A 16,293-nucleotide genomic window follows, 5' to 3' on the forward strand; every position below is an offset into this window, starting at 1 on the left:
AGAACACATTATATCAATTGTATTATGTGGGCGATCACGTAAAAGCGAGCTCCGGAAACCATTGCTCAAGCCCTTTCTCAAGCGTCAACCAACTATTTACCCTTTGGGCTCCCGAGCCTTATGAGTAAATGAGGGACACAAGTCCGAGCTTGGTTTGGTTTAGTAACTCTAGCTAGTCTGTGGCCATCCACATGTACTTTTTGTAAAAATTTTGAATCTGTGGCTATATAACTTATTCAGTAGAAATATATTTTCAAATTAAAAATAAAATGAGGGACACCTGGGTGGCTCAGCAGTTGAGCGTCTGCCTTTGCCTCAGGGTGTGATCCCAGAGTCCTGGGATGGGAGAGTCCCACATCAGGCTCCCTGCATGGAGCCTCCTTCTCCCTCTGCTTATGTCTCTGCCTCTCTCTGTGTCTCTCATGAATAAATAAATAAAATCTTTAAAAAATAAATAAAGTGAGTAGTATCTTTAATACTTAAAATTGACCAGAAAGCTATGAGATCTGCCCACAGTATCATTAAAGGACAGGAAAGAAGGATTCCAAGAATCCAGTTGAAAGTACAGTTGGGGGAGTGGACATTTCATTTATTTTCCAAAACAAGTATCTATTGCTTTGGACCAAACTTTTGTTCTCTCCATCATAGAGAGAATCCAATGTAATCAACTTGCCACCAGGTGACTGGCTGTTCCCACCGGGATATTACATCATAATCAGGGGTTTAGAATTGGTTGGTAAAAAAAAAAAAAAAAAGAATTGGTTGGTGACATCCATAGAGCAGATCAGCTTGCCCACTTACTGAAACCATCTTGGGTTAGTAAAGATTCATATGGGACATAAATGTTTTTAGACTTGGGTCTATCCACATACCAGCTAGTTCCCTCAATCTCTGTTAACAATTCTCTAATTCTCTTTCCATCCTTCTCCTGCTTCTCCCTTTTTCTGCCTCCTCCACATCCACTTCCTCCTCCTCCATATTTTTTAACTTATGACATAAGCCACCGAAGAGTCAATATCACAATATATCTGCTTGCAGATTCACATAACAATCTTTTTAGTCTTGTAGTCAGCATTTCTTCTTGTCTGAGCTGAGGGATGTTTAAGTATTTTTGGTAGAGATTTCCAATTCTAAGTAAAAAAATAATCCCTCCTGCCCCAGGACAATCATTAAGGTAGTGATATAGGGGAATCTTCCTTCAAACAGACAAATGGGACCCAGCGTTTCTCAGAGCGGTTTAACTACAGGGAAGTCCAATACACTGTCGAACTTCATCCTAGGGAGGAAGCTGCCTGAGTGCTATAGTTGACCTACTTAACGAGCACACATGAACCAATTAGAGAGCCTAATCAACTATCAGTGACACATTTGAGAGTTTCATGCAAATAGAAACGGTTTACTTGTCACAGGTGGGCATCCAAAATGCAAGAGAATATGTATTTGAACTGTATTCCAGTTAAAGAAAGGCTGAAAATTTTCAGTCATTATATAGTTTGTTGGGAAAGTTTGTACTGATGGCTTTGGGAGTGTGTTGAAGAAAACAATCAGTATTTTGAGTAGTGTCTTAATGCTGGTACTCTTAATGATTATACACTTATTAGATATTTAGATTAAGTTAAAATAAAGGATGAAACTTGACTTTATTTAATGCCCTCAGATGGCTAGTTTGAGGAAAACAACCACAGAAATTTACAAAGCTATAGTTTTGGAGTTAAAACACCCCATCAAATAATTTACATTAAGATGCAAGATACTTTCCTACTGCTGTGATAAAATAAACAATAAGGTTCTCTTAAAAAACAAACAAACAGGCGTGCACCTGGGTGGCTCAATGGTTGAGCATCTGCCTTTGGCTTAGATAGTGATTCCTGGGTCTTGGGATAATATCCTACATCAGGCTCCCTGCAGGGAGCCTGTTTCTGCCTCTGCCTATGTCTCTGCCTCTCTCTGTGTGTCTCTCATGAATAAATAAAATCTTTAAAAAAAAAACAAAAACATGTGGAGGCCAAGAAAAATTAAGGCCATTCCACCCCAAGTTTAGCATTAGCACAAGTACAGCCATCTTAGGCCCCTGTGAATAAGAGCTGAACTTCATAGGAAAAACTGCAGAATGTCCTCAGCAGGGAATCCCATATCAGAAAGACAACAGAGCTCAGGCCCTTGGCAGAGAAACCCATATCAGATCTTAAGAAACTCCCCCCACCCTTTCTCCCATATTAGAATGAAAAAAATTCCTCCACCCCTTCTGAAAATCCCCTAGACCAGCCCATAAAAAACCCAGCTGTAACCCACTTCGGGGTCCAAGTCCCTGCTCTGCTGTGTCAGGTACACTTGGACCCAAGCTCGAGCTTGCAAATAAACCCTTGCGCTTGCATCAGTGTCGGCTCCTTAGTGGTTTCTCAGATTCACAATCTTGGGCACAACAAAACATGGTTTATGCAATACCATCATTCTGATTGGCATGATAAAATTGATGGATGACTAACAGTACTAATAATTGTGCTGTTTTGTACCAATAGAGCTAATTTAGTTGATTTTGGACTGATTTTGTATTACCGCTAAAAAGCCAAGTGATTTGTAGCAAAAAACAAAGGAAGGAAGGAAGAGAAAAGAAGGAAAGCAGAAGGAAGGAAGGAAAAAAGGAAGGAAGGAAAGTCTATCAATAGGTAGGGCCTGGACAAATGAATTGCAGTACATGTGCCACCAAAGGAGTAGATCTACATGACCAATAAATGTGCCCAAGTTTGCTAATCCGAGAAACCACCAAGGAGTCGACACGATGCAAGTACATGAGGGTTTATTAACAAGCTCGAGGTTGGGTCCAAGTATACCCCACACCGGAGGAGCAGGGGCTTGGACCCCAAGGTGGGTTCCAGCTGAGTTTTAGGGGCTGGTCTAGGGAATTTCCAGAAGGGGTGGAGGAATTTCTTAAGCTCTGTTCTCATTCTGATAAGGGGCTTCCAGCCACTGGCTTGAGCTCTGTTCTCACTCTAATATGGGGCTTAACTGAAGTAATGTAAAATTTAGCTCTTATTCACAGGGGCCTGGGATGGCTGTCCTTGTGCTAACGCTGAACTTAAGGTGGAATGGCCTTAATTTTCTCTGCCTCCACAATAAAGACGTCCAAGATTCGCGAAGTGAAGAAGTTAAAATAAGGGGAGAAAAAGCTAACTGTAAAAAAAACTTCATGCCTCTCTATCCAGAGGTAAGAATGAGATCGTAATTATATGCGCAAATGCCCAGCTAACGGTGACAGTGGCCACCCCAGGTCCGTGCGTCTGAGGTAGGCCAGGGTGGGATTTCATCTCTTGCTTTATTCATTTTGGCATTGGCCGAGGTTTCTTAAAAATCATATAGATTCTTTTTTTAAAAAAGTTTTAGGGATCCCTGGGTGGTGCAGCGGTTTGGCGCCTGCCTTTGGCCCAGGGCGCGATCCTGAAGACCCGGGATCGAATCCCACGTCGGGCTCCCGGTGCATGGAGCCTGCTTCTCCCTCTGCCTGTGTCTCTGCCTCTCTCTCTCTCTCTCTCTGTGACTATCATAAATAAATAAAAATAAAAAAAAAAAGTTTTAAAAATAAGCATTTTCAACGTAATGGCCTAGACCGCAGCGTTTCTCCGGTTTCAAACGTGCAGGAGGCGCGCCTGCGCACGACTTTCCCACCGTGTGCCCCGCTGCGGGAGCCGGGAGGCGAGACGCGGGATCCTAGAGCGGCCCGGAAGTGCCTCTGCCCCGAGCGCCCCGCGCGGCGGGAGGCCTCCTCTCTGCGGCCCCTTTTTCCGGCCTCATCCGGCTCCGGTGAGTCAGCGCTGAGCAGCCGGGGCGGGCGTGGCTGGGAGTGGGCCGTGGAAGGGGAGGCTCCGCCCGCAGAGGCCGCCGAGGAGGCCGCGTGGTCCCAGGTGGGAGACGTCGCGCGGGCAGGGCCTGGGAGGTTCGCGAGGCTGGAGGGGCGCCCCCGGGAGCAGCGGCCCCAGGTTGGCCCGGGTGGGGAACCTGGAGCTGGGGCGGGCAGCCTGGGGGGCGGGGAGACAGACCAAGCGCAGAGGGTGTTCAATCTCTTACACTCTGGTTTTTAGAGCGGGTTAAAGGGCTGTGAGCGGACTGGATTTCAGGTGCAGGATGTGCCGGGGGCCGGTTCCCTGCCCCTGAGCCCCAGGATGCTGGAGCCCAGGTGTGCGCACACAGCACGGGAGCCTGTTGGAGATGCGGGCCCCGGGGCTCCCTGTCCTGCCACCCACCCCGTCCCCAGGTGCCAGTTCCCTGAGTGTCCACCACAGCTCCTGCCAAGCGGGAATTCAGCTTTGAGGCTGCACTTCTTTTTTTTTTTTTTCTAAATTTTTTTTTTAAATTTTTATTTATTTATGATAGTCAGAGAGAGAGAGAGAGAGGCAGAGACACAGGCAGAGGGAGAAGCAGGCTCCATGCACCGGGAGCCCGACGTGGGATTCGATCCCGGGTCTCCAGGATCGCGCCCTGGGCCAAAGGCAGGCGCCAAACCGCTGCGCCACCCAGGGATCCCGAGGCTGCACTTCTTGACGTTGTGCAGACATACAGGCTTCCTGGGTCGCAGGCACTGCTTGGGCTTGTGTGGATTCTGAGGACTGTCCTCACAGAGAACTTAACCTTAGGCAACCTGCCTCACTTCCCCTGGCCTCCGTTTCTTATCTCCTGAAATCGTGGTGTTATCAAACCTCCTGAGGATCATCCTAGCCCTGTGTTGGACGCATGTTGTAGACCAGGTTGGTGTTGGCTGTTGCTCTTAGGAAGCAGCAGAGCAGAGTGGAAAGCTCGCAGAACGTAGAATCTACCCAAGTTTCCTTTTCTGTAAATTCAGCAAAAATGACAGCAACTTCAGCTGTTTTGAGGTTGATTTTGAAAACTAATGAAGAGACAAGTAAAAGTAAGTTCGTTTATTAATCAAAGACAAGAACAGTATTTCCATCTATTCTCTAATTTGACTTTTACATAAGGAGTCTGAGCTTTTTAACTATTCTGAGTGTATTGTGTGTGGGCCCTAATGTTGCCATGAACGCTGTAGGGTATTTTTATTACTATGTCTTCTTCATGTTGAGAGATTGAGATCTAAAGAAGATAAGAAATTGGCTGAAGGTATAAAAAAAAAAAAGAAAAAAAAATTGGCTGAAGCTCACACAATTAGTAAATGTTAGAACCAGAATAAAACGGAGTTCTGAGTGACTTGAAAGTGTATGCTTTATACACATTATGACCTTGTATTTCCCATTATTCCCATCCTTTGGTCACCAAGTGACTTTACCTTCAGTGAAGAGCCCTGGGGTCTGTGATGGTTGCTTATATTATCAGTGCTCATCATTAGCTGTTGACATTTGTCTACATATAACAGTGATTTTTACTGCTTAGGAGGAAACTTTCAAAGGTGTTTCTGCAACATAGCTCCAGCTGGAGGTGCTGCTTAAACTCTTCAAGGTCAAGATGAATCAAACTCAGAGGAGGCTTTACCCCTGGACCATGCAAGCTCCTGAGGTCTGGGAGGAACTGCTGACAGTGAAAGTGGAGATGGAAAGTCGCCTCCCAATGCAGGAATCCCGACTGAGATGGAGTAATCCCCTCAGGGATTTTTAACCGAGGGAAATTTATCTGAAAGCACTTTTGACAGGAGATCCCTGGGCCCTGCGAGGCCCTCTTCTGGCTCTGGGAGCTGTGTCAACACTGGCTGCGCCCTGAGACCCACAGCAAGGAGCAGATCCTGGAGCTGCTGGTGCAGGAACTGTTTCTGATCATCCTCCCGAGAAGCTCCAGGCCTGGGTGCAGGAGCAGCACCTCGAGAGCGGGGACAAAGTGGTGGCTACCATGCTGGTGGACCTGGAGAGGGAGCTAGATGAATCACAGCATGAGGTAGGAAGGGAGTTTTGCCAGGGAAAAACATATGTGAGGCATCAGCAACCCTTGTGTGCTTTGTTTTGTGTCTGTTTGACTAACCCTAACCCTGACTGTGTTCATTTCCAGGAATTGTTTCCTTTAGACAGTCTTTTCTTCAGAAGTCAGATTTTGTGTCCTTGTTTCCAGGTGGTAGCTACACACAGGGGCAAGAAGTCCTCTCCAGAGGGACAGTGCCTCTGGGACAGCAGACATCACTGAGGCTTCAGTCCCAGCCCAGAGGACCCCAGCCCACATGGGATGCTGCTCAGGAGGCCCATCCCTGGAGAGACAGGTAAGAGACAAGGTTTTTCTGCTGTTGATATACAGCCTGCCCCCCCCCCCGCCACCCCCCTTCCCCTGGGGGGAATCAGGGGGTTAGAAGTCTCCTCACCAGGTAACAGCGATGCTCAGTGCTCTGAGTGTCCGGAGTACTCCTTTCGCTCCCTTGCCCTGCGTTCAGGCTTCCCGACTACCATCCTGGAGGCTCTCTGGCTTTCTGCTTCATTGTGGGGAGCAGACCAAAGGTTCAAATCATGCCTTTGCCTTTGGAAGCTGCTTATACATGGGCTCTCAGTTCTCATCGCCAAAATGGGGTAGGTAATAGCATTGCTCTCGTTGCTAGGACTATCCTAATAGACTAGCATTCACTGGGGGGCAGGAACAACAAGCATTTATTTCCTTATAGTGCTGGAGGCTACATGTTGAAGATCCAGGTGTGAGCAGGGTGGGTTGCTGACACCACCTTCTTGCCTGGTTCTCACATGTGCCTTTGTGCCTGTGTGTACTGGGGTGGGAGTGGGGGAGAGAGAGAGAGAGAGAATGAGTTCTGGTGTCTCTTCTCATAAGGACATTAGTCCTGCTGGATCAGAGCCCTACTCTGATTTTGAAAACTAATGAAGAGACAAGTAAAAGTAAGTTCATTTATTAATCAAAGACAAGAACAGTATTTCCATCTATTCTCTAATTTGACTTTTACATAATGAGTCTGAGCTTTTTAACTATTCTGAGTGAATTGTGTGTGTCTTAATTACCTTAATTACTTTTCTGAAAGGCCCTTTCACAGTGAGGGCTTTAGCATGTGCTTGGGGTATCAGAGATGTCACAATTCAGTGGCGCAAGTACGTACCACAGAAGGTGGTTGTGAGCACTGGACATGAACAACTGATGGGCAGCACTTGGTGGGCTGCCCTCACCTGCCTGGGCTTACATCAGCAGTGGAAAGGTGAGAGTATGCTTAGGATGTGCCAGATAGCAGAGTCCAGTGGAACCAGCCTTTGCCGCCTCAGTGGAACCACCTATGCGACTTGGTGATGGGTGCAGTCCTGGGCGTAGGGGATGAGCCTGTTGCCTCTCTGTCCTGGCTGTCTCTGCAGCAGCTGGTCCAGCTTCTGCCTGATGTCTCACACTGATGTCGTCGCCTCTGACTGTTAACCTTCTAAAGGTCTGTGTGCAGTGGGTCTGCTGTTTCCATTTTCATGTCATCCCTATGTGTATCAAAGCCACGACTTCCACGCTGTCTGCTTCTGCCTCTGTTTCGCCTGCCCTGGCAATCATACAGATACCATGGGTTTCTGCCACTTGGAACACATCTCTTGACTTAAATTGAAAAGATATTTTTGAATGACTTCTGTTGCTCTACAGACCTTCCTCCGGCTCCAATGACCTCATCAGATAAAAGTCCTGGAGGGCTCAGTCGGCTAAATATCTAACTCTTGATTTCAGCTCAGGTCATGATCTCAGGGTGGTGGGATGGAGCCCTACGCTGAGCTCTGCGCTCAGTGGAGGAGTCTGCTGGAGAGTCTCTCCTTCATCCTCTGCCCCTCCCCATACTCATGCTTTCTCTCTCTATATATAGAATAAATATATCTTTAAAATAAAGTCCTTTGGTTTAATTTCCCTCCTTCATGAACATCTTTGCAGTCCATTACTTTGTTTCTTTCTTGTTTCCCTATTAACTTGGACTTTTTATTTCCAGCCATCTTTTCCTTTATTCTGCCTTCCAAGCTGTATCTAGAACCTACTGGGGACTCCTTTCTTCAGGACGCACATCTGAGCATGTCCTTGCTCCCATCTGCCCATTGCTCGCCGCCTCCCTCCATCCAGTCATCCATTAAGCATCGAATATGGCTGCTGGAGAGCACCCAAGGGCTCTCTTACAGGACTGTCACTACAGGTATGCATCTTATACTCAGGAAGAGCCAGTTCTGTAAAGCAACACAGTGTCTGAGATTACAAGGATTAATACACTTTCCAGCTCACATTTTTCCTTAACCAAGCAAAATTTAAAGTTACTATGTATCACTGAGTTTGAGTTTCTTTTAGAATTCCTGCTGATGGTAAAACATCCAAGTAATATACAAGTTTATATAGTAAAACTTGAAAGTTCTCCAGATTTTATTCCCTAGTAGTAACCACTCTTGTCAAATTGTTCTGTATTCTTTAGACTTTCTCTAAATAGAGTCTGTCTAGCTTTGTATCTGCCTTTTATTTGCTATTCACTCCTTTTAAGAGGTGGGGTGATAACATCAAGGGGTTTTGTGGCGTGTTAGTTCAATAGCATGGGTGACAGTGCTTCATAAGTCCCAGAAGGCTCTGTAAATGGTTAATTGCTAAAAGGTGAGAAATGTCTTTGTTTTGTCATCTACCCAGTTCTCTCATACATTTCAAATATAAGGGTGGGTGTTCCAAGCCCACCACTTGGAGTGGGGCGGCGGAGCAAACATGAATATTGGAGTTGTTCACAGTGAGGTGTAATGAGCAGATGAGGTTTGTGGCTGACATATGCATTAGGAGTTGGCTTGCTTTATATTATCCTACTCAGCATTCTGTTCTTCAGTGTTCCTGTTGCTTGGACCTTAACGAATGTTATCCATAATCTGGGGATGTATGTATTTTTGCATGCATTAAAGGAACACCTTTTGAAACTGGGTAAAGCAGGGTAAAGCAAGGCTTTTAATTCATTGGGGACAATTGGACTATGGAGTACAGTTTACATCTTCACGGAAGTTTTTCACAATTTCTCCAATAATTCTGAAGTGATGGAAATTTTTAGGTATGAAGAAGATTGGATATTGGATATTATATTGAATTTCAGTTAGAAACAATATTTGTTGAAACCTCTACTGATAGATAGCTACCTTAGAGCATAAAATACAAGCAAAATCTTTGACAGGCTGGTAATAAACCATTTTTTACTTCAGTCAGTAATATATGGAGACAATATAATGTGCCCATCAGTATTTTTAGACATTCTAGGATATACAGGTCAAAATGTATTCTAGTTCATATTTTTAAATTGCTTATAAGAAAGCTATACACATAATCTTATTCTGTATTACACTATCAGATTAATCTCCCTAAACGAGGATTTGGATAATTTCAGATGAATTTCATTGATCCACACCTCCTCCACCCCACATTAGATGTTCAAACTCCTTGGGAGAGACTGCTGTATAGTTTTTGACAACAAAAGTTAGGTTTTCATTGTAGAACAGACCTGGCTTGAATCCTGTATTTATCGCCCAGCCTGCATGGTTTGCTCATAAGTGAAATTCTCACTAATAGTACATAGCTCACTATGATGCCAGAAGAAATAAATTATAGATAATACCTATCTGTAAAGCATTCAACCTTAAATTAACTCCTATTATCTGGTATCAGGGCCTTCCACAAAATGATTCTTACCTCATTTTTTCTTTATGTGAATATTTTACCCCCACCCAACTCCCACTTGGTCTAGTTCTTCTAAGCAGCATTTCTTGATACTTATATATAGGCCTATGTTTATGCTTTTGTTCAAATCATTTCTCCTACCTGTAATACCTTCTCCTTTCCTAATTTATCTTTCTTAGTCTTTCAAGATTTAAATCCTATTGGGATGTCTGGTTGGCTCAACGATTGAATGTCTGCCTTTGGGCAGCCCAGGTGGCTCAGCGGTTTAGCGCCTGCCTTCAGCCCAGGGCCGGATCCTGGAGGCCCGGGATCGAGTCCCATGTCGGGCTCCCTGCAGGGAGCCTGCTTCTCGAACTCTGCTTGTGTCTCTGCCTCTCTCTCTGTGGCTCTCATGAATAAATAAATAAATAATCTTAAAAAAAAAAAAAAAAAATGTCTGCCTTTGGCTCAGGATGTGATCCCCGAGTTCTGGGATCGAGTCCTGCATTGGGCTTCCTACATGGAGCCTGCTTCTCCCTCTGCCTGTGTCTCTGCCTCTCTCTCTCTGTGTGAGTGTGTGTGCCTCTCATGAATAGATGAATAAAATCTTTAAAAAATAAAGTTTTATATCATAACTCCTCAATGAGGTCTTTTCCTTAGCACCCAACCTTAAGTAATAATGCTCTATTTTGAACATCTTTATTTTTTTTTTTAAAGATTTTACTGATTTATTCATGAGATACACAGAGAGAGAGAGGCAGAGACACAGGCAGAGGGAGAAGCAGGATCCATGCAGGGAGCCCGATGTGGGACTCGATCGCGAATCTCCAGTATCACACCCTGGGCCGAAGGCGGCGCTAAACCGCTGAGCCACCAGGGCTGCCCTATTTTGAACATCTTTAGTATTATTACATATCCCTTATTTATGCCACTTTGTATTATCTGTTATTGTAAATGGTTTGTTTCTGCAAAAATTTGTAAGTACATAGATTGCTTTGAATTCCATACTCAGTATAGTTGCGTATGTATAGTGGATGTTTTAAATACATCTTAATCAAACACTGTGTACCACATAGATTACATGTAGTAATGCATCAATGATAAAATCAGTGCAGCCTGGAGTAACTGGAAAGAATTCTTGGAGGCATTAGGATTCCTTAAATTGGGACTTAAGGAAGGGTAGATTTTAGACAGATGTGAGAGAAAGGAAGGCATTTTCAAATGAAAAGAATAAATTGATGATAAAGTGGTAGGTTTCTTTTTCCTTATATTGATAGCACTTTGAGGAAATTTTTTAAATTTTTGTTTCAGCCCTATATAAAATTAACATCAAAAGCTAAATGATTTGTATGATCAAACAAAGATAAATGCAGTAACAGTCTTAATAGTTATTTAAACAGCCCTAGATTTGGATTTTAGCTCTACTGCTTTCTAGCTGTATGATTTTTGGCCATTTCTTTGAAAACCTCAGTTTCCTCATCTATACAGTGTTGAGGATTACATTATAATTAATGTAAAAAGCCTGACATTTATCCTGAATTTTCAATAAGTTATCACAAAATAGTCAACTAAAATGTACCTGTGTACAGCATCCATATTTCTAAACATATATTTTTGACCCACAGGTATGATTTCAAATATTCTGTGATTAAATTCCTTATATAACAACAAGATCTTGAACAAGGTAATGCATTTGAGCCTGTTTCTTTATCTAAAAATCTGGGATAACACTGTATGCCCCACCTACCTGACAAATGATGATCAAATAAGAAAATGCAAAAGCACTCTGAAAAGTATCAGTGCTATATAGATGGCTTTAAATGTTGTCTGAGTGGGAAAAATTAGAGAGGGAGACAAACCATGAGAGACTCCTAATTCTGGGAAACAAAGGGTTGCGGAAGGGGAGGTGAGCAGGGGGTTGGGGTAACTCGGTGATGGGCACTGAGAAGGGCACTTGATGGGGGTGAGCACTAGGTGTTATATGTTGGCAAATCAAACTTAAATAAAAACAAATGAAAAAAATTTTTAATCCCAAATTAATTTAGGCCCCAAACTGTAAAACTATTTTAGTGCTCAGAAGTGATTCTGTTTTTAGGTATTTATTAGGTATTTCAGTGACCTTTTTGTTAACCTTTAAATTTTTTTACAAGTTTTACATGTTATATATGATATAATTTAAAAATTTTTATTTCTACAGATATTTTCTGGCAAGTTTCTATACGAAGTATGATCCGACTCACTTCATCCTAAACACAGCTTCTCTCCAGAGTGTGCTAATTCCTAAAATGCCACAGCTACATGGTGATCGGATCTTTGGAATTAATAAGTATTGAATTGTTTTGAAACAGAAAAAATTTTTATAGCTACTGAGTTTTCTGTAAGGAAGGAGTGGTTAGTAAACTGCACTGCTTCTGTGACAATATGAAATGAGAAGTATTTACATTGGAGGGCCAGTTGCTGGTTCTTTATAAACTGTTTTGAAGTGCAGTATTTACTGAAAAATGCATATGGTATCTTTCTGAAGAGAGGCTTTATAGGCAAGCTGGGCGGTCCAGCTTATAAGTTAAATCACTGTAAAGTGAGGGTACAATAGATAAATCTGAGGAAATAAGAGATTTATAAGACACTAAGACCAGCTTAGTTTATAATGAGGAGGAGTTCTGTTAGGAGAAGAAAATTTCCAATCATTCAGTCAGTTTAAGCAGATATACATGTAAACCAGAATCATCTCTTTACAAGTTTATTATAATTTTTATTACCATGTATATTCCTCTTATGTTATTTAAGAGGATATTTCCCTCTTGCTTTATATAGCCCAATCCCTACGTTATGATTATACTTTTTTGCTTTTACTGGTTCAACATTATATTGATGGATGAGGTCATTTTTACATGTATTAAGTTACTGAGTTCATGAAGGCCCACCTTCATGACTGGTGATAGAAGACAGCCAGGCATTTTACAAATAGCCTCTGAGTCAGCTTTGTAATTTTGGAACAGAATGGGTTTTATTGCCTTTCCAGACACAAGGCTGCAAAATCAATTTAGAAAATAATTTATTTTACAGTTAAAATATATGGTAGTTTAAAGGTGTCTGCTTATTTGGTTCATCAGTCTAATTGTTAAAGTCTGCTGTTGTTTAGAAAAGGAAACATAAAATGGACAAGTATATGGCCAGCTTGTGGTCTAGCAGAAACTGCTTCTCTAGCAGTAATACCAAAGTAAATAGTGGAGTCTTCTCTAGCAGATCTGCAGTATAAGAAAACATTTGTCTTTTCTTAGACTCTCTGATCTCAGTCCTCATATATTGCCCATTAATGTTTTGCCTTTCATTACATAGGTCTTAGTCTTAGTGTAGATTAACTCAGAGTGGTAACTGTTTCCAAAGCAGCAGCCATATTAAATTCTATATATTTAGATATTAGATTCTCTATAGAGAATCTTCCTATAGTTGACATTAATTGCCAGAAATAACTATATACTACTTTGAGAAGAAGACAGTCAAAAATAAAGTTCTGATGTGGGATGAAACTGAAAAATCCAGTAATATTTGTAAACTTGAGTGAAAAGAGTTACAGACCAACTGAAAAATCAATTTGTTTCAATAAAGTGACTTTGGGGGGTAATGATCATTGTTTTGTATTTCTGAAGTATTGAGTTTAGAAATCAGTTGTATAATAATGCTTTTGTATATTTGTCTTTTCCCTTGTATTTTTAAACCAGTAATCTATATAAATAAATTTTTCTTTCATGTAAGAGTCTTGCAAATTTCCAAATTGAGTCAGCAATGTCATATTTATTTTTCAAGGTTTTTTTAAGCAACTGAATTTGTAAAATTAATGTAGTTAAAAATACTCCTTTTTCTTTATATTAAAGACTTACATTTTTTGCACAGACTTCAGAAATAGAAGTCTACTTCTGTTAATACAGGCCTTCTGCTTTTTTCCCCACTTTTTACGCTTCAATGTTTTAAAAATATTCAGATATTTGAGGGCTCACTCTAGTATAGGTATTGTTTTAAGTATGTGTCTAGGGCAGCCCTGGTGGCCCAGCGGTTTAGCATCGCCTTCAGCCCAGGGTGTGATCCTGGAGACTAGGGATCGAGTCCCACGTTGGGCTCCCTGCATGGAGCTTGTTTCTCCCTTTGCCCTGTGTCTCTGCCTCTCTTTCTCTCTCTCTGTGCCTCTCACAAATAAATAAAATCTTTTTTAAAAATAAGTATTTGGCTATAGTTTGTAAGCAAGACAAACCAAATCTTTTCCCATATAAGCTTACGTTCAAATTGGAGATCAGGTAAAAAAATGAACCAAAACATAGTATTTCATGTAGTGATAAATGCCATGGGAAAAAAATGAAGCAGGTAAAAGGCAGGGGAGCATACCTCAGAAGGGTCTTCCCTAATATTCCTAAGGTTATTTTTGGGCTAGAAAGGAGTAATAAGAAGGATGAGAATGGTAACAAATGAGTTCAGAGAAGTAGGTAAGAGTCAGATCATATAGGCCTCTTTGGCCAAAGTAATAAGCAAATTTTCTTCTAAGCTAGACAAAGCCATTGGATAGTTTTACATAAATGATTAAAGGGATCTGATTTTTTTTTTTCTTTTAAGTTTACTGGCTAATGCTGAGAATAAAGTATACGTGAATAGGAAGGAGGAAGAATAGTTGGGAAACTACTACAGGCAAGAGGTAGCTCAGACTAGGGGAATGGCTGATAGAGTGGTTGGGAAGTGGTCAAATTTGGGATACGCTTTTTTGTTCCTTTTTTTTTTTTAAGATTTTATTTATTTATTCATGAGAGAGAGAGGTTGAGGGAGAAACAGGCTCCATGCAGGGAGCCTGACGTGGGACTCCCACAAAGTCCTGGGACTTTAGGATCACGCCCTGGGCTGAAGGCAGGTGCTAAACCACTGAGCCACCCAAGGATCTCTACTTTTTTGTTCTTAACACTCAGGTGAACTTCCAATTTCTCAAGTTTGTACAGTTTAATGTAAAAATAATAATTTTTTTAAAAATAAAATCTATTATGACTATTACTTGGAACAAAACTAATTGCTATGCTATAATGGCTCCTAATTTCAAGTCAGGATACAATGGCAGTTTCTAAATGTGCATGAGCTCAGAAGTGCCACTAATTTTAGCATTCATTGGTGAATTTTCCGTGCAACAAAGATTACTGTGGAGTTCCATGGTGGTTTTCTTCTTTCCTGTTCCTTCTACATTTATTGGAATTCTCTAAGGATGATTTTTTTTTTCCTTTTCCTTATATTTAATCTTTTTTTATTTTTAAGATTTTATTTACTTATTCATGAGAGACAGAAAGAGGAAGAGACACAGGCAGATGGAGAAGCAGGCCCCATGCTGAGAGCCCGATGTGGGACTTGATCCCAGGACCCAGGACCATACCCTGGGCTAAAGGCAGGCACCAAACCATTGAGCCACCCAGTGATCCTTCATTCGTATTATTTTGGACTTACAGATACCTTATTCTTTGGTTTACAATTCATTATTATCATTATTAATCTATTTATCAAATGGTTCTCCAGATTTTGCCATTCGAAGTCAAAGTTCCCAGTGTTAATTTCCAAGTTGGTTTCTGTATCTTTTTGACCTGTCTCTCCTTTTTTTCTTAAGTGTAGAACTATGTGTTTTAGGTTTATGGCACTATAGTCTTCTAAACTGTAAATATCCTAAGGGGCATAACAATATTTCCTTAACTAATACCTTAGTATGAATTAGTATTCCTTAGTATTAGTATTTCCTTAACTAATACCTTAGTATGTATTAGCCTTATGGAGTTGCATGATGCTAACAGTTGGAAAAGACCTTAGAGGCTATATAATTTCAATTCCTTAATCTTACCTTGAATTTTTATTAACCATCACACCTTCACTCAGTTCTGTGTTAGTGCTAATAAAGGAAGTCTTAAACTTAAAATATATATATATGTGTGTGTGTGTGTGAAGTTTGGGCAGAAGGGCAGTACTGATCCCACTTGTGGCCCATTTCTTCTCTGCAGACACATTTCTGTTTTCCAAACCTGTTGCCATCCTTCAGCTATAAGGACTGAGAGAACCATGGTCTGACAACAGAGGAGTACTCAGAGGTACTTGTTCAGGGGTGTGAGGGAGGGACAGGACAGTTAGCTGTGGGAGAAAGCTGGATGTTTTGATAAAGAGAAGGGCTGGGGCTGTTTTCCCTGGGCTTTCTGGTTTGCAAGATAGAAGTCTGTTAGTTGGGAAGCTCCATGGAAGCTTTCTAGTTGTGATCTGAAACTAGCCCCTCCTTGGGGGGCAGGGAGAGACCCAGGAAAGAGGGAAGCTGGTGGTGTTCCCAAGCAAAGGAGGCTCACAGGTGAGGCTCTTCCCAGGTGGTGGCAGAATGAGTAGATACCCACACCCACCAGCCAGATCTGAAAAGTATATGTAGAGGTCTTCACTGGCCTCAGTCAGGTGCTGTCCATTTTGCTCCATACCACCCCCTGCACTGTCGCTATCCTTGGGGCAGCTCCTGGGAGTGGGGCAGGCAGGGGGAGCTCACATTCCAGGGTCAGAGGAGGTCAGGAGCATCCAGTGTTTGGGTCTGGCTCATGGGTCACTGGATGGTCATGTGTTCTTGATGGCATCCCCAACACTCATCCCTGGGGACCAAGGCATCCTCAGGGGACCATGAGGCTGCTGCCCAGTGTTGAGATGGTTTGGGCCTGTTTGTCTCCCTTCTTGCCCTCAACTCCTCTGCATCTGACTGGA

At 42.2% G+C, this 16,293-nt stretch overlaps 1 long non-coding RNA gene and 1 pseudogene across 6 annotated transcripts in view; both read left to right on the forward strand.

The window, feature by feature from the left end:
* The first annotated feature begins 3,738 nt into the window (after positions 1-3,738).
* LOC112674405 (uncharacterized) overlaps positions 3,739-16,293 on the forward strand; it is a 31,024-nt gene continuing 18,469 nt past the window's right edge. For 3 of the 6 annotated variants that reach the window (XR_007408478.1, XR_004812329.2, XR_007408477.1), the window contains exons 1-5: positions 3,739-3,899; positions 5,380-5,874; positions 6,046-6,190; positions 7,874-8,071; positions 15,564-15,650. This is a non-coding gene — a long non-coding RNA (uncharacterized LOC112674405). The remainder of the gene's footprint in view (positions 3,900-5,379; positions 5,875-6,045; positions 6,191-7,873; positions 8,072-15,563; positions 15,651-16,293) is intronic. The other 3 variants (XR_004812327.2, XR_007408480.1, XR_007408479.1) reach the window with 2 other exon arrangements.
* On the forward strand, positions 8,082-13,304 carry LOC112674403 (ORM1-like protein 1; annotated as a pseudogene).

Source organism: Canis lupus, chromosome 35, assembly GCF_003254725.2.
Source record: "Canis lupus dingo isolate Sandy chromosome 35, ASM325472v2, whole genome shotgun sequence".
In the NCBI taxonomy this organism is placed as follows: Eukaryota; Metazoa; Chordata; class Mammalia; order Carnivora; family Canidae; genus Canis; species Canis lupus.